The sequence below is a fragment of the Chiloscyllium plagiosum genome, chromosome 11 (assembly GCF_004010195.1).
Source record: "Chiloscyllium plagiosum isolate BGI_BamShark_2017 chromosome 11, ASM401019v2, whole genome shotgun sequence".
NCBI lineage: Eukaryota > Metazoa > Chordata > Chondrichthyes > Orectolobiformes > Hemiscylliidae > Chiloscyllium > Chiloscyllium plagiosum.
The window spans coordinates 19,981,333-20,006,385 of NC_057720.1; the positions used below are offsets into that span (position 1 = coordinate 19,981,333).

A 25,053-nucleotide genomic window follows, 5' to 3' on the forward strand; every position below is an offset into this window, starting at 1 on the left:
GGAAGATGCTTCCAAATTAATCCCTATTTCACTGCATCTCTTTACTTTAATTGAGTAAAGAAATTCAGAAAAAATGTCTGTTGTACAGAAACACTGGTGGACTTGGTTTCAATTTGAACTTGCTATAGGAAACAAAGTTTACTAATGAACAGGTATGTGGTTTAAGCTGCAGGCAATTTTAGCAAAACACTGCACATATCAGACATCATTTCAAGCAAAGCCACTACACTAACCCTCCTTTCAAACCTCAAAGCAGCATTATCTTACTGCTGTCAACACATGCTAGTTTCGAATATTACCCTATGAGCTTTGAAAGAGTATCTAAATATGGTAATGGTTGTTCAAGCAAAATCTACTCTAACAGGAAACCTTTAATAACGAAGGAGAATGGCAAACAGTTCGTGCAAAGAAAATACACATTACTTTTAACCTCTGGGAAATGGACTTTACTCCTTGCTGGTCTACGTGCACTGTGGGGAGAAAGTGAGGACTGCAGATGCTGGAGATCAGAGCTGAAAATGTGTTGCTGGAAAAGCACGGCAGGTCAGGCAGCATCCAAGGAACAGGAGAATCGAAGTTTCGGGCATAAGCCCTTCTTCAGGAATCCTGAAGAATTCAGGTGTCCTGAAGAAGGGCTTATGCCCGAAACGTCGATTCTCCTGTTCCTTGGATGCTGCCTGACCTGCTGCGCTTTTCCAGCAACACATTTTCAGCTATGTGCACTGTGGATCAGGATGATACTGGGGATGAAGATTCTGAGTTACAAAGGAAAGATGACAGCAACTGTGACTGATTGTATTCATGCAAACTGATCGATAGGATTGGAGAATTTGGTAAATCTCTTCAAAATGATAAAAGGAATTAATAAGGGGGAACAAAAACTAATTCATTTGTTGGTAAATTGAAGATATGGGGACATGATCTAAAGAAACTCAGTATTGAGAAGAAACAATTTTATGGACAATTATCAGAATACGAAATGTTTAATCAGAAGTGATCTCTTCTAATATAATAGCTTTCAGGATGGTACTAAAAATTACTCTAACGTATAAAAGCGCAAGTGTGAGGGAAGGAAAAATCAAGAAAATAATACAAAAGCAACTTAATGGAGCAACAGTGAGCAACTTTCTCCTGTGTCAAAACATTCAATGTTTCTAAAAGAATTATCCGGATACAGAAACTGTCTGGTTGAAAAAAAGAAAAGATTTATTCTAAGGGCTTAGTTAAAAGTGACTGGTTGTACAGAACACTAAAATAATACAAGGAACTGCGGATGCTGGTAATCAAACAAAATAATTTATTGGAAAAGCTCAGCAGCTCTGGCAGCATCTGCTGAGAGAAAGCAAAGTAACTGTCCCGGGTCGACTATCGCAGGGGATCAATCCTGGTTCAATGGAGAGTGCAGGAGGGCATGCAAGGAGCAGCACACCACAGAAACTCGTCCATGTCGACCAGATATCCTAACCTAATCTAGTCCCATTTGTTGGCACCTGGCCCATACCCCTCTAAATCCATCCTATTCATATACCCATCCAGATGCCTTTTAAATGTTGCAATTGTACTAGCCTCCACCACTTCCTCTGGCAGCTCATTCCATAACACACCACCCTCTGTGTGAAAATGTTGCCTCTTAGGTCTGTTTTATATCCTTCCCCTCTCACCCTAAACCTGTACCCTCTAGTTCTGAACTCCTCCACCCCAGGGAAAAGACTTTGTCTATTTATCCTATACGTGCCTCTCACAATTTTATAAACCCCTATAAAAGTTACCCTTCAGCCTCCGACGGTCCAGAGAAAACAGTCCCAGCCTTTTCAGCCTCTCCCTATCGCTCAAAACCTCCAACATCCTTGTAAATCTTTCTGAACCCTTTCAAGTTTCACAACATCCATCCAATAGGAAGGAGACCAGAATTGCATGCAATATTCCAAATGTGGCCTAACTAATGTCCTGTACAGCCACAACATGACCTCCCAATTCCTATACTCAATACTCTGACCAATAAAGGAAAGCAAACACCTTCTTCACTATCCTACGTACTTGCGATTCTACTTTCAAGGAACTATGTACCTGCCCTCCAAGGTCTCTTTGTCCAGCAACATTTCCGAGGACCTTACCATTAAGTGTATAGGTTCTGTTCTGATTTACTTTTCCAAAATGCAGCACCTTGCATTTATCTAAATTAAACTCCACCTGCCACTCCTCAGCTTACTGGTCCATCTGATCAAGATCCTGTTGTAATCTGAGGTAATCTTCTTTGCTGTCCAATACACCTGGTGAAGCTACCAAACTTGCATGCCAAACAGCATAAGGAAGTGTCGGACAGAGCCAAATGATCCCACAACCAACCGATCAGATCTAAGCTCTGCAGTCCTGCCACACCTCGTCATAAATGCCCATTGTAAACAACTCACTGGAGGAGGAGGCTCCACAAGTATCAAGACATAGTTGGAGATACTCGATACAGCAAGGGCTACAGGCCCGGATAACATTCTGGCAGTAGTAATGAAGGCTTGCTCTTCAGCACTTGCTACTCCCCTCGCCAAACTCATCCAGTACAGTTACAACACTAACATGTACGTGACAGTGTGGAAAACTGCCCCAGTATGTTTTATACATAAAAAGGACAATAAATCCAACCTAGCCAATTACTGTTCCCAACAGTCTACTCTCAATCATCAGCAAAGGGATGCAAGGTATCATCAACAATTCTATCAAGCAGCACCTGCTCAATGATGCCCAGTTTAGGTTCTACCAGGGCCATTCAGCTCCTGACTTCATTACAGCCTTGGTTCAATCATAGACAAAAGAGCTGAAATCCAGATGTGAAGTAAGAGTGATAGCCCTTGATATCTAGGCCACATTTGACCACAAATGCCCTAGCAAAACTGGAATCAATGGGTATCAGGGCAAATTCTCTGCTGGTTGTAGTGACAATTGGCACATAGGAAGATAGGTGTGGTTGTTGAACATCAGTCATCTCAGCTCCCGGACACCTCTGAAGGAGTTTCTCAGGGATGCGTCCTAGGTCCAACCATCAGCTGCAAGATCACTGCCTGCCCTCCAACATAAGGTCAGAAGTGAGGATGTTTGTCAATGACTACAATATTCAGCACCATTTGCAACTCTTCAGATACTGAAGCAGTCAGTGTTCAAATACAATAAGATCTGGACAATATCCAGGCTTGGGCTGATAAGTGGCAAGTAATATTCACACTAGATAAATGTCAGGCTATGACCATCACCAATAAGAGACAATCTAACCACCGCTTCTTGACATTCAATGGTATTACCATCACTGAATCCCCAATAACAACATCCTGGGGGGTTATCGTTGATCAGAAATTCAATTGGACTCACCACGTAAACACAGTGGCTACAAGAGCAGGTTAGGGGCTAGGAATACAGTGGTGAGTAATTCACTTCCTGCCTCCACCATCTACAAGGCACAAGTCGGGAGTGTGATGGAATCTCAAGAAGCTTGACACCATCCAGGATAAAGCAGCCCATGTGACTGGCAATATATCAACAAGCATCCACTCTTTCCACCATCACTGCTCAGTAGCAGCAGCGTGAACTGTGAACTATCGACGAGTTGCACTCGAGAAATGCACCAAACATCTTTAGACAGCATCTTCTAAAACCATGACCACTTCTGCCTAGAAAGACAAGGGTAGCAGATCCGTGGGAATACTACTATCTTTAAGTTCTCGTCCAAGTCACTCACGATGCTGACTTGCAACTATATCACTGTTCCTTCACTATCGCTGGGTCAAAATCCTGGGATTCCCTCCCTCATGGCATTGTGGGTCAACCCACAGCAGGTGGACTGCAGCAGTTCAAAAAGGCAGCTCACCAGCATCTCCTCAAGGGCACCGAGGAACAGGCAGTACATACTAGTCAGCTAGTGATACCCACATCCCACAAGTGAATAAAAAAGCTACTCCAACTTTTCCCCCCCTACATTATTACAGTAACTATTTTCAAAATTACTTCATTTCAGATGTTTTGCTTGTGAATACACTACACGGTTGCCTTTTTTTTTCTCCACATATTTAATCCATATCAATAGATACCTTGTTCTTACAAAAGCTAAAACTGGTACAAACCAGTTATTCACTTCTACCTTCTTCAAACATGTACTTCATGGTTACCAAATCATATTGACTGAATATGTTACTGTATTTTGTAAAAGCAGTTATACTAAGTGCACATCTGGAGTCATATGACAAACTATGGTAATGTCATAAGTCTCCATCAGTGGCCAGTAAGAACAGTTGATAAATAGTTAACTGTTGCTTTCCAATTAAGTAGTAGCTTGGTTTCAAAGAATGAACACATGATAGAACTGACAACAAGAGCTAGTAGTCTGTTATTTACGCTCTTTGTACTTGTTAGTTCAGAAATGTGCAGAGCTTCACCTAAAATGTCAAGTGCTTGGAAGGCTGTACACAAGAAGAGTTAATAATCAAACAAGATTGAACACACAAACACACTGGTATTACTCAAGGATATGCTGTCTTGCAATGCTGGTATACATTAATGTTCAAGAAAAATAATCTGCATTGAATAAATGGATACCATGTAATGCACCAATATATTAAACACAAAATGTATCGAACTGTTTTGTGCAGAAGGTACTAATTATATTAAAAAAAAATGACCTTAAAAACTGGGCCAACACAATAGACAATTGGTGCAGGAGTAGGCCATTCTGCCCTTCAAGACTGCACCATCATTCAATATGATCATGGCTGATCATCCTTAATCAGTATCCTGTTTCTGCCTTATCTCCATAACCCTTGATTCCACTATCTTTGAGAGCTCCATCCAACTCTTTCTTAAATGAATCCAGAGATTGGGCCTCCACTGCCCTCTGGGGCAGAGCATTCCACACAGCCACCACTCTCTGGGTGAAGAAGTTTCTCCTCATCTCTGTCCTAAATGGTCTACCCCATATTTTTAAGCTGTGTACTCCAAAGAAGAAATGTGTGTATTAATTGGGATAGTCATGAAGGATGAGAAACAGTGCTTTGGCTTTGATAGGGAAGTGTCAACACAAAAGGCAACAGTTCACTATTTATCAGTTTATTTTGGTATCTTGTGCAGTTATGTTCATAACAAAACAGTATAAAAATGACTAGTGACAAAGTTGGGTATCCAGTAATGATTTTTGCTGATCTAGAATCCTAGGAAACATGACCCAATGCTCATTTGCATCAAGGTCACTTGCCTGAATATCTATTGGATCATAGTCAAGATTAGAGTGGTGCTGGAAAAGCACAGCAGGTCGCCTACCTATTGGATCATGTCAATCACCAAAATGTAGCATTAAGCAAAGGCAGTGAAATGCAGTGACTGATAGATGTGAGTTTATATTGCATTACACAGCCTCAGGACTTCTTAAAGCATTTTACTGACAATTATACACTTTTGCAGTCATTGTTTAATGTTAGGTGTGGGGGCAAGAGAAGTACCAGAAGAGACAGAGCAGAATAAAATCAGAACACAAGCAATATTTAACAGTAGGTGGGTTAGGAACGTTTTCTTGTTTTTTGTGTAGTTTCTTATTATATAACAAGGCTGTTTATTAGCTCCAGATGAATAATAAGGTTGACCCTTTTTATATGGTTAGCTTTTTGACTTATCACAGCATTTTGGAAACTCAACAGTACAACAGTTCTGATTGTACTTGCAACCCAAATGTACAGCTACACTACGTAATGGTAAATTGCCATAGGAATAATCAGGGCCAGATTTATTGAACACCATCTTAGAGTTTTTAATTGCATAGATATGCATCCACAATGAGAACTAAATTCTGAACAAAACAAATTACAGTTATAGAGTCAGGAAACAGACCCTTCGGTCCAACTCATCCATGCTGATGAGATATCCTAAATTAATCTAGTTCCATTTGCCAGCATATATCTCACATTCCTCTAAACCCTTCCTATTCATATACCCACCCAGATGCCTTTTAAGTGTTGTAATTTTACCAGTCTCCACCACTTCTCTGGTACCATTCCATATATGCACCACCCTCTGCAGGAAAATAAATTGCCCGAGATCCCTTTTAAATCTTTCCTTTCTCACCATACGCCCTCTGGGGAAAAGATATTGGCTATTCACCCTATCTATACCCCTCAGCCTCCGATATTCCGGAGAAAACAGCCCCAGCCTATTCAGGCTCTCCCTATAAAGAGGGGGAGGTGTGGCCTCGTTAGTCAAGGATAATATAACAGTGGCTGAAAGAACTTTCGACGAGGACTCATCTACTGAGGTAGTGTGGGCTGAGGTTAGAAACAGGAGAGGAGAGGTCATGCTGCTTGGAGTTTTTTTATAGGCTTCCACAGAGTTCCAGGGAGGTGGAAGAGAGGATTGGCAAAATTATTCTGGACAGGGGTGAAAGGAACAGAGTGATTATTATGGGGGACTTTACTTCCCCAACATTGACTGGAAATGCTATAACTCTAATACGTCGGATGGAGGGTTTCCTGACACAGTATGTCGAAGGGCTAACAAGAGGGGAGGCCAGACTGGATCTGGTGCTTGGTAATCAACAAGGTCAGCTGTTTGATTTAGTTGTAGGTGAGCACTTTGGAGACAGTGGCCATAATTCAGTTACGTTTAGTTTAGAGATGCAAAGGGATAGGTACATGCCACAGGTCGAGAGTTATCGATGGGGCAAGGGCAATTACAATGCGATTAGGCAAGAATTCGAGTGCATAGAATAGGGCAGCAAAATGCAGGCGATGCAGACAATGGAAATGTGGAGCTGGTTTAAGGAACGGATATTGCGTGTCCTTGATAGGTATGTCCCTATCAGGCAGGGAGGAAGTGATAAGGTAAGGGAACCATGGTTTACTACAGAAATTGCATCTCTTGTTAAGCAGAAGAAGGAGGCTTATGTGTTGATGAGGCAAGATGCTTCAAGATGAGGCAATGGAGAGTTACAGCTCAGCTGGGAAGGATTTAAAGAGAGAGTTAAGAAGAGCAAAGAGAGGACACGAGCAGTCTTTAGGAAACAGAATAAAAGGAGAACCCTAAAGCTTTCTATAGGTATATGAGGAATAAGAGGATGACTAGGGTAGGAATAGGGCCAGTCAAAGACAGAAGTGGGAAGTTGAAGGTGGACCCTGTAGAGATCAGAGAGACGCTAAATGAACATTTCTCATCTGTTTTCACTCAGGAAAAGGAGAATACTGTAGAGGAGAAGAATGAGGTACGAGATATTAGACTAGAAAGGATTGAGGTTAGTAATGAACTGGCATTATCAATTCTAGAAGGAGTGAAAGTAGACAATCCCCTGGGCCGGATGGGATCGATCCGAGGATTCTCTGGGAAGCTAGGGAGGAGTTAACAGAGCCTTTGGCTTTGATATTTGAGTCATCATTGTGCACAGGTGTAGTACCAGAGGACTGGAGATTTACAAATGTTGTGCCCTTGTTCAAGAAGGGCATTAGTGCTGGAAAAGCACAGCAGTTCAGACAGCATCCAAGGAGCAGGAAAATCGACATTTCAGGCAAAAGCCTGAAGGTATTCCTGATGAAGGGCTTTTGCCCGAAACGTTGATTTTCCTTCTCCTTGGATGCTGTCTGAACTGCTGTGCTTTTCCAGCACCACTCTAATCCAGAATCTGGTTTCCAGCATTTGCAGTTATTGTTTTTACCCATCAAGGGCAGTAGAGATGACCCAGGTAATTATAGACCAGTGAGTCTTACTTCTGTTGTAGGAAAGGTTTTGGAAAGGATTAGAAGAGTTGAGATTTATAATCATCTGGCAAGCAACAATTTGATTTCAGATAGTCAACATGATTTCGTCAAGGGCAGGTCATGTCTCACAAACCTCACTGAGTTTTTTGAGAAGGTGACCAAGCACGTCGATGAAGGTAGGGAAGTTGACGTGGTATACATGGACTTCAGTAAAGCCTTTGATAAGGTTCCACATGGTAGGCTGTTGAAGAAAATGCAGAGGCATGGGATTGAAGATAATTTAGCAGTTTGGATTAGAAACTGGCTTTCTGAAAGAAAGCGAGTGGTGGTTGATGGAAATATTCAGCCTGGAGTCGGGTTACTAGTGGTGTGCCACAAGAATCTGTTTTGGGACCACTGCTGTTTATCATTTTTAAAATGACTTAGATGCAGGCAGAGGTGGATAGATTAGTAAATTTGCAGATGACACTAAAGTTGGTGGAGTAATGGACAGTTTAGAAAAATGTTACAGATTGCAGGGGGACTTAGATAAACTGCAGGATTGGGCTGAGAGGTGGCAAATGGAGTTCAATGCAGCTCAATGTGAGGTGATGCACTTTGGAAAGAATAACAGGAAGGCAGAGTAATGGGTCAATGGAAAGATTCTTGGTAACGTGGATGTGCAGAGGGATATTGGAGTCCATGTACATAGATCCCTGAAATTTGCCACCTAGGTTGATAGTGCTCTTAAGTTTGTTAGGTTTCATTTGTAGAGGGATTGAATTCCGGAACTGCAATATTATGCTGCAACCATACAAAACGTTAGTGTGGCCACACTTGGAATATCGTGTACAGTTCTGGTTGCTATATTTTGGGTAGGATGTGGAAGCATTGGAAAAGGTGCAGAGGAGATTTACGAGGATGTTGCCTGGTCTGGAGGGAAGGTCTTATGAGGAAAGGCTGAGAGACTTGAGACTGTTCTCATTGCAAAGAAGAAGGCTAAGAGGGGATTTGGTAGAGACATACAAGACGATCAGAGCATTAGATAGGGTAGACAATGAAAGTCTTTTTCCTAGCATGATGATGTCAGCTTGTACGAGGGGGCATAACTACAAATTGAGGGGTGATAGATTTAAGACAAAAATCAGAGGCAGGTTTTTTACTGAGAGAGTATGGTAAGGGTGTGGAATGCCCTACCTGCCAATGTAGTTAACTCAGCCACATTAGGGAGATTTAAACAATCCTTGGATGAGCACATGGATGTTGGGATAGTGTTTAAGGGGATGAGCTGAGAATAGTTCACAGGTCGCCCCAACATCGAGGGCCAAAGGGCCTGTTCTGCGCTGTAATGCTCTATGTGTATACCTCAAACCCTCGAAACCTGGCAACATCCTAGAAAAATCTTTTCTGAACCCTTTCCAGTTTCACAACATCCTTTCTATAGGAAGGAGACCAGAATTACACATAAAATCCCAAAAGTGGTCTAACCAATGTCCGGTGCAGCCACATGACCTCCCAATTCCTACACTCAATGCAGGAAAAGCATACCAAATGCCTTCTTCACTATTCAGTCTACCCGTGACTCTACTTTCAAGGAACTATGAACGTGCATTCCAAGGTCTCTTTGTTTAGCAACACTCCCATGACCTTACCACTAAATGTATAAGTTCTGCTCAGATTTGCCTTTCCAAAATGCAGCACTTCACATTTATCTAAATTAAACTCTATCTGCCACGCCTCTGCCCATCGGTCCATCTGACCAAGATCCCATTGTACTGAGGTAACCTTTGTTGCTGTCTACTACATATTAATTTTGGCATTATTTGCAAACTTACTGACCATACCTCCTATGTTCACATTTATATAAATGCCAAAAAGCACAAGGATCGGTGCCAGGTCCACTGGAGGGTTGCTTTTCAGATTGCAGGCTTGTGACCAGAATCTGAAAAGCAACCCTCCACCACCACTCTTTGTCTCCTACTTTGAGCCAGCTCTAAATCCAAATGGCTAGTTCTCCCTGTATTCAATACGATCTAATCATGCCTTGCAATCTACTATGTGGAACCTCGTCAAACGCCTGACTTAACTGCACACAGCTCACATCCACTGCTCTGCTCTCATTAATCTTCTTTATAACTCCTTCAAATAACTCAATCAAGTTAGTTAGTGAGACACAATTTCCCATGAACCAAGCCACATTGACTATTCCTATTCAGTCCTTGCCTTTCCAAATACATGTAAATCCTGTTCCTCAGGATCACCTCCAATAACTTGCCCACCACTGATGTCAGGTTCACCGGTCTATAGTTTCCTGGCTTTTCCTTACCAGCTTTCTTAAATAGTGGCACCACATTAGCCACCCTCAATCCTCTACCGACTCCTCACCTGTGGCAACCGATGATACAAATACCTCAGCAAAGGGCCCAGCAATCACTTCCTTAGCCTCCCACAAAGTTCTGGAGTATCCCTGATCAGGTCCTGGGGATTTAACTACCTTTATGTGTTTTAAGACATTCAGCACCTCCTCCTTTCTAATATATTCTGAAGTCTTTCTCGATTGTATTTATTTTCTAAAAATGTCATAATTTAAACCATCATTTTATTAAGTCTTTCTGTCAGAGACATGGTTACTTCTGGAATTTACTCCAAACTTCATTTATCCTCCCATCATTATGCTATTCCTTAAAATCCCTCTCTGAACAAGCATTTTATACCTATCCTAATTTCTTGATGTGACTTAGTTTTGAATTTGGTTTGATAAAGTGTTGATATGGGAAAAAGTAGGCATAATGATGACCTAAAGCTTTTCTTTAGGTCAATAATACCAGCACTCTGATGAGTGGTAGGAAAAGTTGGAAATCATTCTTGAATGGTCAATAGACAGGCTCAAAGAACTGAATAATTTATTCCTGCTCCTATTTATGTTTAAACAAGACAAAAAATTCAATTCATCACCAAGGTTAGATCACATAGAATACAAGGAGAACTAGCCATTTGGATACAGAACTGGTTCAAACGGTGGTAGTGGAGGATTGCTTTCCAGGCTGGAGGCCTGTGACCAGTGGTGTGCCACAAGGATTGGTGTTGGATGCACTGCTTTTGTCATTTATAGAAGTGATTTGGATGTGAACATAGAAGATATGGCCAGTAAGTTTGCAGATCACACCAAAATTGGTGGTGTAGGGGACAAAGAAGGCTACCTCAGGTTACAAATGAGACTGGTGGGCACAGAAATGGCAGTTGGAGTTTAATTTCGATAAATGGAAGGTGCTGCATTTTGGAAAGGCAACTCAGAGCAAGACTTATACAATTTATAGTACAGCCCTGGGGAGTGATGCTGAATAAAAAGACCTTGGAGTGCAGGTTCATAATTCCTTGGAAGTGGAATTGCAAGTAGATAGGTTAGTGATTGTCTTTACTGGTCAGTGCATTGAGAAAAGAAGTTGGGAGGCCATGTTGCAGCTGTATAGGACATTGATTCGGCTGCTTTGGAAAACTGTGTGCAATTTTGGTCTATAGGGAGGATTTTATGAAACTACAAAGAGTTCAGAAAAGACTTACGAGAATGTTGCCAGGGTTGAAGGGTTTGAACTATAGGGTGAGGCTGAGTAAGCTGGGGCTACTTTCCCTGGTGCTTCGGAGGCTGAGGGGTGACCTTACAGAAGTGTATAAAATCATGAGGGGCATGGATAGGGTAAATATGGGAAAAGACCTTGCCTGGTTAGGAATTCCAAAGCTACAGGGCATAGGTTTAAGGTGAGAGGGAAAAGATACAAAAGGGACTCAGGGGTAATTTTTTCAAGCAGAGGCTGATGCATGAGCTGCCAGAGGAAGTGGTGGAGGCTGGTATGATGACATTTAAAAAGCATCTGAGTGGGTATATGAATGGAAGGGTTTAGAGGGATATGGGGCAAATGCTGGCAAAAGGGACCAGATTTATGTAGACAGGGACAAGTTGGACCGAAAGATCTCTTTCAGAGCTGGGTATCTCTAAGACTCTTAATATTAGTCCCAGTACCAGCGACATTCTTTTATTAAACATGCAGCTTATCTACATTTCCCAGAGCTCAAGCAGTCCCTTCAAATAAAAAGTCAAACTTGCAAGAACCAAACTCTAGTAATTGTACTTTTTCTTTTACTGATTTTTATCTCCAGCACAGTTCTTGAAGACATGGTATGAACATGCTCCAAACTACTTTTACACCATTCAACTGAATACAAAAAATATATTGCTATGTGTAGTGATTGGAACCAGGGCCAGGTGGATCTCATTGACTATGATATTCTTCATTGGGGTTGTTAACCTGGGCAATTCAGGGAGCCTTGGCTGATGGATATAAGCAGGAGATTCAGACGGGCTCCTCTGTGTAGGTACTGGCTTGGAGATGGATGGTCACAGCCCACCTACACTACTCATGTAAATAAAGGGTGACTTGGTGATGGGATATTGATCTTTGTGCAGTTATTTCAGTAACTAATTGCTTAAGTTCAAAATGCAAACTGAATATTTTCATCAGGTTTTAAAAGCTACTTATATACTAAATATTTTGTGCAATCTATTTGCAATTCATTTCATTTGCTTAGTCCAACAATTACTTTTACTTGTTACTGTGGCAATAGTCCTGATGTCATTGAAGTATTTATGAACCTCTTTTCAATGCCTCCTGTGCAGACATGTCCAAGAGTAGAACGGCTATCCCTTCTCTGTGCTTACACCAATGTTTCCAGCATAGCTTTCAAGAAACTTGACACCTGCACATTCTCTCCTTTAGTCATTTTACAAAGCAACTTGGACTTGGGTCTGCGCAGCAAGGATTTACCACTCCCATTAAATGTGGGAGCTGACACTTAAATACATGATCTAGACTCTTACTACCTCCATTGACCACTTATTAGATGTGCAGTCAACGTGGGATATGCCAGCTACAAGCACACCAATGAGTTTGAACAGCAGGCCACACTGACCAGGTGTAGGAAAAGAGCCATGTTCCTTCCATGAAATAGGGTTAAATCCAAAAATGAATTTGAAGTGTTATTACCATATATATTCATGTAAAAGTTGAATTTTTTTTGACTAATTTTAAAGGTTCAATTTATAGGGTGGACTAATACACGGGCACTAGTTTTGAGGGTCTGAAATTCATGCTGTGTTCAAAATACTGCATTATTAGCAGAGATTGATTTGCTTGCTCAACTAATCTTGGGTAAAGAAGAAAAACAGAATGAATTACGGTAAAGGTAATTACTAGGTAAAAGCAAGAGAAACAAGAATGAATTACAGTAATTTTATTCATACATACTGGTACGAAAATTTAACATGTCAAAGAATCATTAATATTCTGTAAAATCACACTGTTCAACATCATCGTGATCTGGTATAATGGCATACTTAAAATGAAACATTTATTAAATTCTGAATGTGTAAGCATCTTGAGCTTTACTACCAAATTCTTCCGTTTCCCTCCCATTTACTCTTGTAAGTTATGAACCTCAGCAACATATATCTTTAACAAATTTGTCAAAGAATTAATGCAGCTAATATATATCACTTTTATTCAGACGTAACGGCACAATTAAAATGATTAACTTTTTAACGATATTAACGTTTGGATGTACAATGAACAAACTGCGATAAGTACCGATAGACTTAGTACCGGGCTGAATGAATGATTGAAACAAAACGTGCTGTAATAAACCAAAAGTGGGCTAAGTAGAGTTAAAATGTGTTGCTGGAAAAGCGCAGCAGTAGAGTTACCAGTATGAATGGATGAATTAATGCGATTTTGTTTAAGTGGGTTAATGGGAACATGCACTTTCCTTTGCAAGAGATTTATAATGCAATACAGTAGGATCGACTTTTACACGAGATATGTGGAAAATACAAGATTTTTTGGCCAAAAATAAGGGGTCGACTTTTACATGAGATTGACTTTTACACAAGTATATATGGTAGTCAAATTAGAAAAATTGCAATTTGTACCCTAAACTAGAGGTTGATAGAAAAGATTATTTCCACTGAAACTAAGGCTGAAAACCTCAAGAGCAAAGTAACACATTGAAACACCATAAATAGGAAAATACTTTTCTCATTTGGAAATAAATGAACTGCAGACCAAGGTGTACTTGGCTTTCTTAAAGAACATATAATACGTATACACATATCTACTGTAACTCACATCAGATGCTGATATGACAATCACCATGGATGTATGCAACATAATGTAGTTTCCCCACAATGTGAATTTTGAGTGGTCTTATTTCAGTGTGGTATGCGGAGGGTGCAATTTGAAGCTATAAACAACTAATCATGAGTAGCCATTAGAGGTCTATAATAACAGATCTATTTCAAAGTGACTACTTGACTGATGCACACAAGATCTTGAGGGGCTTGTCAAGATGGATGCGGAATGGATGTTTCCTCTGGTGAAAAATCTAGAATTAGGAGTAAGTGTTCAAAAATAAGAGGCTGTACGCTTAAGACAGAGAACTTTTTTAAAAGGAAAAGATAATTCAGTCTCTTTGGAACTCTTCCTCAAAATGGTTCTCAAGTAAAATCTGAATAGTCTTAAGGCAGGGATAGATAGATTCTGGATATATAAAAGATCATTGGGGTAGTCCGGAATATGGAGTCGAGGTTAAAAATAAGATTAACCATGAACTTATTGATTAGATTTATTATTGTCACGTACAGAGATACAGTGAAATTATTGTCTTGTGTGCTAACCAGGCAAATCATAACTTGCATAAGTACATTAGGGTAACAGCACAGAATGCAGAATAGAGTGTTAGAGCTACGGAGAAGATGTACAGAAAGATCAACTCGAATCCATTCATAAGTCTGATAACAGCAGGAAAGTAACTGTTCTTAAATTGCTGGTATGGGTTTTCAAACTTTCCTATCTTCTGCCCGATAGAAGAGGGCGGAAGAGAGTATAATTGGAGTGGGAGGTGCCGTTGATTACATTGGCTGCTTTCCTGAGGTAGCAGGGACGTTATACACAGTCAATGGAAGGAAGGCTGGTTTTCGTGATGGACTGGGCTGCGTTCATAGCTCGCTGCAGTTTCTTGCTGTTTTGGGCACAGCAGTGGCCGTACTGAGCTATGATGCACTTGGACAGGATGCTTTCTATTGAACACCTACAAAAAGTGGCAAGAGTCATCGTAGACATGCAGGATTTTTACTTCTGAGGCTTTCTTAGCTGTAGCATTGACGTGGATGGACCAGGATAGATCGTTAGTGATAGTCACTCTGAGGAAACTGAAGCTCTCAAATGCCTCCATCTCATCACCATTGATACAGACAGGAGAGCTTCCTCCACACTACCTCCTGACATCTATCACCAGCTCCTTCACTTTGCTATCATTGAGGGAAAAGTTGTTGCCTTCACACTATACCACTATGCTGTATGTCTTTTCCTTGTACCCTTAATTGTTGTTGTTTGAGATCTGACCCACTACGGTGGTATCATCAGCAATTTTGTAAATGGGAGTTCCAACTGTGTGGCTAAATTCAGCTGTGAGTGTATAAGGAGTACAGTAAGGGGCTGAGTATGTAGCCTTGCGATGCACCAGTGTTGTGGATTATTGAGGAGGAACTGTTGTTGCCTATCCAGTCAGGATCTGAATGCATGGTTGTGTATTCCACCTGGGCCAGTCACTTTCCGTGGGTTTACCCTCAAGGCAGGCAATCTGACTGCAGCGGTGACTGTGGCTACAGGTGCATCCGAGACCATCAGGGCAGGTGACGTCATTTCACTGACCTTCTGTTCAAAACGAGCATATATTGCATTCAGCTCATTGGGGAGGGATGCATTGTTGTCAGTGATTCTACTCGCCTTTGCTTTGTAACCTCTTATATCATATAAGCCTTGCGATAAGTCAACATGTATTCGTGTGGTTAGTCTGGGAGTCTCGTCTGGTATTGTCTCTTAGTGTCGCTCATGGCTTTATTAAGATTGTACCTAAATTTACTGTATAGGTCAGGATCAACCAACTTGAATGCTTCAGACCCAGCCTTCAGCAGGGAGTGCATCTTCTGGCTCTTCTATGGTTTCCACTTAAGAGTCATAGTGATGCACAGCATGGAAACAGGCCCTTCAGTCCAACCCATCCATGCAGACCAGATATCCCAACCCAATCTAGTCCCACCTGCCAGCACCTGGCCTATATCCCTCCAAACCCTTCCTATTCATGTACCCATCCAAATGACTTTTAAATGTTGCAATTGTACCAGCCTCCACCACTTCCTCTGGCAGCTCATTCCATACACATACCACCCTCTGCGTGAAAAGGTTGCCCCTTAGGTCTCTTTTATATCTTTCCCCTCTCACCCTAAACCTATGCCCTCTAGTTCTGGACACCCCAACCCCAATGAAAAGACCTTGTCTATTTACTCTATCCATGCCCCTCACGATTTTGTAAACCTCTATAAGGTTACCCCTCAGCCTCCGATGCTCCAGGGAAAACAGCCCCAGCCTGTTCAGCCTCTCCCTATAGCTTAACACCTCCAACCGTGGCAACATTCTTATAAATCTTTTCTGAACCCTTTCAGGTTTTGCAACATCCTTCCGAAAAGGAGACCAGAATTGCACGCAATATTCCAACAGTAGTCTAACCAAAGTCCTGTACAGCTGCAACAGGACCTCCCAACTCCTGTACTCAATACTCTGACCAATAAAGGAAAGCATACCAAACGCCTTCTTCACTATCCTATCTACCTGCGACTCTACTTTCAAGGAGCTATGAACCTGCACTCCAAGGTCTCTTTGTTAAGCAACACTCCCTAGGATCTTACCATTAAGTGTATAAGTCCTGCTTAGGGAAAACTTGGATTAACTTCTTTGGTACACTATCCACTTACTGATTAAGTCTGTGACAGTAGTTGGATACTGAAAGGTTTCAGCACATTTGAAGGGTTGAGAGGTCTACTCCTACTTCTAGATGCATAGAATACAGGGGAAGGACCAGGCAATTTAGTCCCTTGAGTCCACTCTGCAATTCAATGTGATCATGGCTGATCATTCAAATCGGTACCCCAGTGGGTGGCACAGTGGCCCAGTGGTTAGCACTGTTGTCTCACAGCGCCAAGGACCTGGGTTCAATTGCCACCTTAGGCGACTGTCTGTGTGGAGTTTGCACATTCTCTCCGTGTCGGCATGGATTTCCTCCCACAATCCAAAGATATGCAGGTCAGGTGAATTGGGCATGCTAAAGTTGTCCAGTGTTCAGGGATGTGTAGGTTAGGTGTAATAGTCTGGGGTCAACATAGAGCAATAGGGGAATGGGTCTGAGTGAGTTGCTCTTCGGAGGGTCAGTGTGGACTTGTTGGGCCAAGAGGACTGTTCCACACTGTAGTGATTCCATATATTCCCACCTTCTCCCCATACTCTTTGATGTCTTTAATCCAACAAACTATATCTACTTCTTTCTTGAAAGTCTTCAACATTTTGGTGTCAACAGTTTCTAACCCCAGAGAATTTAACAGGCTCACCATTCTCTGGGTGAAGAAATTCATCTTTAATCTGACCCATATCCTTGGTCTGTGACCCCATGATTTTGAACTCCCTGGTCATCGAACACTCTTCCTGTATCCACTCTGTCTCATCCTGTTATAAATTTAAAGATTTCGACAAGCTCCCCCCTTATTCTTCTAAACTCTAGTGAATATAGTACTAAGCAACCCAGTCTCTCCCCACATGCCAGTCCAACTATCCCAGGAATCAGTCCGATAAACCTTCTTTGCACTCCTTCAATAGCCAGAACATCCTTCCTCAGATAAGGTGAAACTGCACGCAATACTCCAGGTGTGCTCTTACGAATGCTCTGTACAGTTGCAGCAAAACATTTTTGTTCCTGTAGTTGAAATTCTAATTCATATAACTGATTACATGAAAACATAAGAAATAGGAGTTGAAGAGGACTATTTGGCCCCTTGTTCCTACTCCATCATACAAAACCTACCTTAGTGTTATCTGCGAATTTAGTGTACTGCGCACTTTTGCTTCCTCATTTAATTCATTGATGTAAATAGTAAAGATTTGAGGCATAAGCACAAAACCATGTGGGATTTAACTTATTATATCCTGTCAATTAGACAATGGCCTATTAATGCATACTCTATTTTCTGTTAGCTCATCAAACTGTTATCCCACATACCATGTGCATTTATATTCTGCAATAACCTTTAAAGTGGCACCTTACATGCCTCTGGAAATCCTAGTTTTTTATATCTCAAAGTGTTATTGCATACAACTTTTTCTCCCCCCACCAAAGCATAATATTTCCAGATATTTTCAAAATCAACCCGCTCAGGAGATGTTATGACATGCCCCTGGGACTTGAACCCAGGTCTCCTGGCTCAGAGGTAGAGACACTTCCCACTGTATGACAAGAGCCCCAACAGGTTGATGAGAAAACATCTGGTTACATCAAAACGTATAGCTAATATCTCTTAGAGTCATAGAGATGTACAGCATGGAAACAGACCCTTCGGTCCAACCTGTCCACGCCGACCAGATATCCCAACCCAATCTAGTCCCACCTGCCAGCACCCAGCCCATATCCCTCCAAACCTTCCTATTCATATACCTCTTAAATGATCAATTTTAATGCTTTCCCCACAACAAATACCAGGCCAATTAGCCAATAGTCTCCTGGTTTGTGCCTTCCTCCCTTTTTGCATTGAGGGGTTAAATTAGTTACTTTGCAGTCCAATGGAACTTTTCTTGAATTTACGGAATTTTGGAAAATTAAGACCCAACACAACTAGACCTCATTAGCAACCATTACAAGATCCTAAAAGTTATGGAATACTGGTTTCCAATTTTAAATATTTTGTCTGAGCATAAACTGGCATCACACTTCAGTACTGTGCAGAATCTATGGAATTCTGTATCCAGTGAAACAACTGATGCTGCAGTGTAGAATTTTTTTAAGACCAAGATAGATTTTGATTAGTAAAGGAATTAAGGGTTACAGTGAGTGGGCATTTAAGTGGAGCTGAGCCCACAAAGAGATCAGCTCTTATTGAATGGCGGAGCAGGCTGAATGGCCCAGATGGCTTACTCCTCCTTTTATTTCTTATGTTCTTAACTTTCAGTGTAACTGTGCTGCTGCCCTTAAGGGGCATCTCCAAGATGCCTTACATCACTGGGGGAACTGGCTTCACCTTCCTGCAATGCATCGAAGCCTAGACAACAAGCCATAACAGAGGCATCTGTGAAAGGCCAGCTTGGGAGGTTGGCTGCAAAGCGGAGCATGGAGAGTTAAGTGAGCATTTTAGAAAATGTTTTACCATCAGATAAAATCTGTTCCTATGGTAAGGAGGCATTCTGGGTCTGCATTCCCTTTAGGGAGGGAAATTTGCTATTCTTACCTAGTCTGGCAAACATACAACTCCAGACTCTCAGTAATGATCGATTCTCAAGCACTCTCTGAAAAAGCCCAGAAAGCCACTCATTATATTGAATCATTACAGAAATGACAAAAAGAAATGCAAAACAGATTAACCACCTGGCATCCAGAACCAGATCAAACAATCTTACAAAGTCCTCTGTCAAACATCAGGTGACTTGTGTGAAAATTGGGAGAGCTGTCTTATGGACCAGTTAAGCAACAGTCTGGCATGTTTCCATAGGTATTGCTGTGTTCAAGATGGCACCATCCCTATCCCAGAATATGCCCCTTTTCCCCAGCAGGACAGACCCACTAAAGCCAGCAAAATGGAATACACAGTAGTCAGGAAAAGAATCAGAGGGATAGCCCGTACCACAATGTTACATTCCACTGGGCTCAGAGGCACCTTTAAAATGAGCTTTTGGTTGACCAAACACTTCAATCATACAGATGAGGTGAATGCATGGAATTTAACCTGTACAGGCCTGGCATCTCATGACTCATGCCCCCTGGGCATAAATGTTAGGGTAATCCCATTTTTAGTCCTTTGGTCTAAAATTTTAAATCATTCGTTTGATTCTCAACAGTTTCAGGACACTGACAACACCAGTATTCAACTTCATATTGTAAAGGATGCCTAAACTGTCAATTCAAGAGCCTTCCTCACATTACTTACACGAGTCACTGACTTGACTAGCATTCATTGTCTATCCCTAGTTGCCCTTGAGAAGGTGCTAGCGACTGGCCTTCTTTAACTACTGCAGTATATGGTACACCCACAACAATGTCAGGGAGGCAGTTACAACATTTTGACCCAATCACACGGAGAGAACGAAGATACATTCAAAGTCATGATAATGAATGGCTTGGAGAGGAACTCAAGTGGTCGTAGTGGTTTTCCCATACATCTGCTGCCCTTACCCTTTTAAATAGCAGTTGTGTGTTTGGAAGGTGCCAAGAGCCTTAGTAAATTTCTCACTCTATCATACAGATGAAGAAAAAAAGGAACAAAAAGTAGAACAGTAAGCTGTTGGTGAACTCCACAAAGACGTTAAAGAATAAATTGCAACATGAAAAGATTTGCTATGTTAAATGACTTGCCATTACATCACAACAGGAAGCTCTCCACAGAAAGAAAATGAGAACAGATGCTGCACAGTTCACCATACAATATTAATACTGCCAAACAGCAAAAAAAGTCCTCTTTAAAAGCACTTAGTCACTATTAAAAATTAACACTAGAATCGACCAATTATTTCATGTTCAATATTCAACTGAATCCTGTATTCAAGTCATTTTACCATTAAAAAGTGCAACTTTTCTATGAAATGCAATTTTGAATCATTTTAGAGATGGTTAGTTTCACCTTTACCAGCAAAAAAAAGTTTTAGTTTTGGAAACTGAAAACATATGTGCCCTTATAATTTCATACTAACTTATATGCAAATATAAATTTTAATATATACTCACCAATGGAAATTCCAAATATAAATTTATTCAGTTTGAAGACCACTTAATTTATTTGAATTATAGTATAGAAATACTGTTTAACTGCTTAACATTTGAGTTGGATCTTTGAAGTGAAACAGAAGTTTAAAGTTTATGTTGATGCTGGAATTAACTATTCTATTAATCATCAACATGAGATGAAGCTCAATCCACACTAAATTCTACCACTGAAAGCATCAAAAACTACTCCATCAGGGTATGATCTTTCTTTGCTAGAAAACTACGCACTCTGTCTCTAAACGTTTAGACCATATGATTGCAATCCTTGAAACACTTCCTAAAAATTAAAAATATAGAAATTACAGCACACAGATAGTCCACGTTTCACACAAACTTCTTCCCACCCCACTTCATCCCATATCGTTTCCTTTCTGAATTGCTTGCTATCTTCCAGTGCCTTACAAATGAAGACACCTGGGCCCCTTTAGACACCACCACTTTCCAATCGTTCACCGATTTAAAAAAAACTCTACATCTTTGCTCCTCCTACCCAATAATCATGTCTGTATCTACATTATAGTTAATCTATTACACTCTTGTCAATTTTGTGTAAAGTTCCCTTGAAATCTCCTTGCATTAACCACATAATTCCTATTTCTTACAGATTTGTATCTGAAAATTGGGTATCACAATTGGCCTTCACATCCAAATCACTGATAGGATTGTGAACAGCTGGGACCCAAGCACTGATCATTGCAGCACCTGATATACAGGCAGGAATACTGATAATCAAAATCTTACAAAACGAGACATTTCAATCATGCTTATTTCAAAAGTGTTTTTGAGCAGATTGTCAGAGATTAATTGACATGGTTCACTGCCACACATTGGATATCCCATGTTGCACGCTATTACTTAAGTATTTTGTTAATGGTTCTCATTCTAGTAGCATCTATTCAATAAATTCTGACTTTGTAAATCTTTCCTGGAAATTGCAAATGCTTATGTATGCATTTAAAATGAATTCCTAAATGCTTTTTCAAAAAGTAAACTCATAGAAGCTTTAAGAAGGCTGCAGTTTGCGAGATTAAATGATACAGGATTTAAGGTGTATACAAAACTTAGAAACATCTCCAAAACGATTTCCACAAAATCAGGGTAGAACTTATACACTTAATGGGAAGGTCCTGGGGAGAGTGACCAAACAAAGGGACTTTGGAATGCAGGTTCATATTCCTTGAAAGTGGAGTTGCAGGTAGTCAGGGTAGTCATACTTGCTTTTATTGGCCAGTACATTGAGTATAGGAGTTGGAAGGTAAAGTTGTGGCTGTACAGGATATTAATTGGGCAACTTTTGGAATGCTGGTTGCAATTCTGGTCTCTCTGCTATAGGAAAGATGTTATGAAACTTGAAAGGGTTCAGAAGAAATTCACAAGGATGTTGCCAGGGTTGAAGGGATTGAGCTATAGGGAGAGGCTGAATAGGCTGGAGTTATTTTCTCTGGAGTGTAGGAGGCTGAGACGTAACGTCATTGAGGTTTATAAAATCATGAGGGGTGTGGATAAGGTGAAGAGTCAAGATCTTTTCCCCAGGATAGGGTAGTCCAAAATTAGAGGGTGTAAGTTTAAGGTTTCATCTTAAGTTTAAGGAAAGATTTAAAAAGGACCTAAATGGCAACTTTTTCACGCAGAGGGTGGTACATGTATGGAATGAATTGCCATAGGAAGTAGTGGAATTTTGTACAATTACAATATTGAGAAGGCATCTGGATGGGTATATGAATAGGAAGGGTTTGGAGAGATATAGCCCAAATGCTAGCAAATGGGACTACATTTATTTAGGATATCTAGTTCTAAATTCCTTCAGCCCAGAAGAATTGGACTGGAGGCTCTGTTTCCATGGTGTACATCTCTATGATTTTATGACTCTATGTACATAAGGGAAGTGTGATGGCTAAGTGGAGAGCTCCCCCACCACAACTTAATTCAACTTCCTACAGTGAAGTCAGTTGGAAGTGAGCAGCAAAGGCAAAACATTCAAACCTGATTATATATTGGATATAAAAATGTTTGTTTACTTTCAGAACAGTTGCCGCATTTCAAAGAAAAACTTTCAAGTCATGTTAAAAAAGAAAAAAAAGGTACTATTTAAATGTAATGGCTTTTGAGTTCACAAACGATGATTGCACATTTCACAGACATGAAGAAAAGCCTTAAATTGAATCCAATAAAAAAATTTGAAGATGATGCTATTGATGCTTCAGATATGACTTAAGAGATACTGAAAATTACTACATAATAGACTTGTTCGCAAAATTAAAGATCATTGGATTAAAGGGATGCAGTGGTAGTGCGGATATAAAGTTGGCTAAGAGGAACTAGACAATAACAGGTGAAAGTGCGTCTAATTCTGGAAGAAAGCATTTCCCACAGCCCAGAATTATGCTTGGTGCTCTGTTAATGATATATTAATAACTTGGATGAGTTTATAGGTTAGGATTCCCTAAGTGGGAGTCAGCACACCAAGGAGGGCTAACAGCTAAAGTTCTGGGGACACAAGCTCCAGAGACATCGAGGAGTTGCAACAATTTTCAACTCAAAATGGGGTCACAGTGGGAAAAGAGTCTAGGTATGTGCTAAAGGAGGCATAATTTCAAAGTATAACATTTATAATAAGTAATGAGGATATGGCCACCTTGGTGAATTGGGTAGGCATACTGTAGACTAAAAATTCAACGCTGATATCGAAGAGTGATGCATTTTGAAAGGAAATACAATTTCAAAGGGATTATGCAGAGAGAATGCTGGAATGCGCAAAAAAGTTCTTTGAATGTGACCAGGACATGGATAAATCTGTTGCTACACAGGATCCTTGATTTAACATGCATACAGATATACAAGCAAAAGGAAATTTTCATGAGCCCTATCCAAGAAAGCGTGCCCAAGTTAGAGTTACATGCTTTGAGGAGGAAGTCAAGGCATTGGAAAGTCAAGATGAAATGTCGCAGAATATTACAAAGGTTAAACATATGTTAGTTTTTCTGAAGCTTGGATTGTCCATCTTTCAACAGATGACTTTTAGGGGCAAATTAATTAATGCACACAAATGAATGCATGGTTTGACAGCCTCCGTATGGAGAAACTTTTTCCACCAGCTACAGCTTCAGAAATTACAAGACACATTTCAAATAATCAGCTAAAGAACCAAAGAGATAAAGCAAATAAGGTGATCTTGAATGATCTGCCTTCAAATGGTGAAAGCTGATCAAGTAGTAATATTTAAAGAGAACTAGATTTAACTCGAAAAGTGAAGGTTTTCAAAGGTACAACAGCAAGTGAGCATTTGTCTGACTAGATAACACATTCAAAGAGCCAACATAAGCTAACCCTTTAACAGATTTGTTTTGAATGGATTGAATTAAGATGGTTATAAACAGAAACAGTATATTGCTTCTTGGCAAAAAAATGGAGGTGGACACCAGAGGAACTAATTCATCACCTAATACTCTCAGCAAGTAATATGTGCAAGCTCATCTAAATATATTTGCACCAGTGATATAACTAGAAGATGCAGTATGGCATTTCCAAACTGAATTAAATAAAAGCACACCAAATGTAAAAGGGAATTTCCGCCTTTGGTAAGCGAGATTGATAAACTGCACCATGCAAAGCCAAGATCAATTCATCAAAACTCTAATGCAGCAAAAAAAAACAATGAGCAAAGCCTCTAAGATCAGAACCCAGATCTACCTAGTCCCAGAATAACAGCTTCTGATTCTGCCAAGCTGTCAGCAAATACTAAATGCACACTAAACAATGAACTTCATGTTCTGAGACCCCTGTCAAAAAAGGAAAATTGACATCAACAGCTCAGCCTTTGCATTATGAATTTCTACCTTGTTGCTTTTACAAGTACCAGCATGGAAAAGCAAAAACTATTAACACAAATGCATTAAGGTAGGAACCACTATTTGAGAAGGTACTGCACATATCCCCAGAAATGCAAAAGGTATGTTGCAAAGGTCAGAAATGATACTTTTGTGTCAGTCAAGGCTCAAATGGCAGCATTCTTGCTCTGAATTGCAAGTTTCCAGGCTCAAGTTCTACAATTAGGCAAGAACTTTCAAATGTTGATTGAGGGCAGGTGTTCATAGGTAAAGGGACAGCTAGAAAATGGGAAGCCTTCAAAAATGAGATAACGAGAATCCAGACACAGTATATTCCTGTTAGGTGTCGGCAATGCTGGATGACTAGAGAAAGAGTTTTTTGATGTAAACATAGGAGATATAGTTAGTAAGTTTGCAGATGACACCAAAATTGGAGGTGTAGTGGACAGCAAAGAAGGTTACCTCAGAGCACAATGGGATCTTGATCAGGTAGACCAATGGACCGAAGACTGGCAGATGGAGTTTAATTTAACTAAATGTGAGGTGCTGCATTTTAGAAAGGCAAATCAGGGTAGGACTTACCCATTTAATGGCAAGATCCTGGGATATGTTGTTGATCAAAGAGACCTTGG

General features: G+C 40.5%; 1 protein-coding gene across 2 annotated transcripts in view; it reads right to left on the bottom strand.

The window, feature by feature from the left end:
- Positions 1–25,053, bottom strand: part of LOC122554193 (rho GTPase-activating protein 29-like) — a 124,321-nt gene that overhangs the window by 87,127 nt on the left and 12,141 nt on the right. The window lies entirely within an intron of this gene.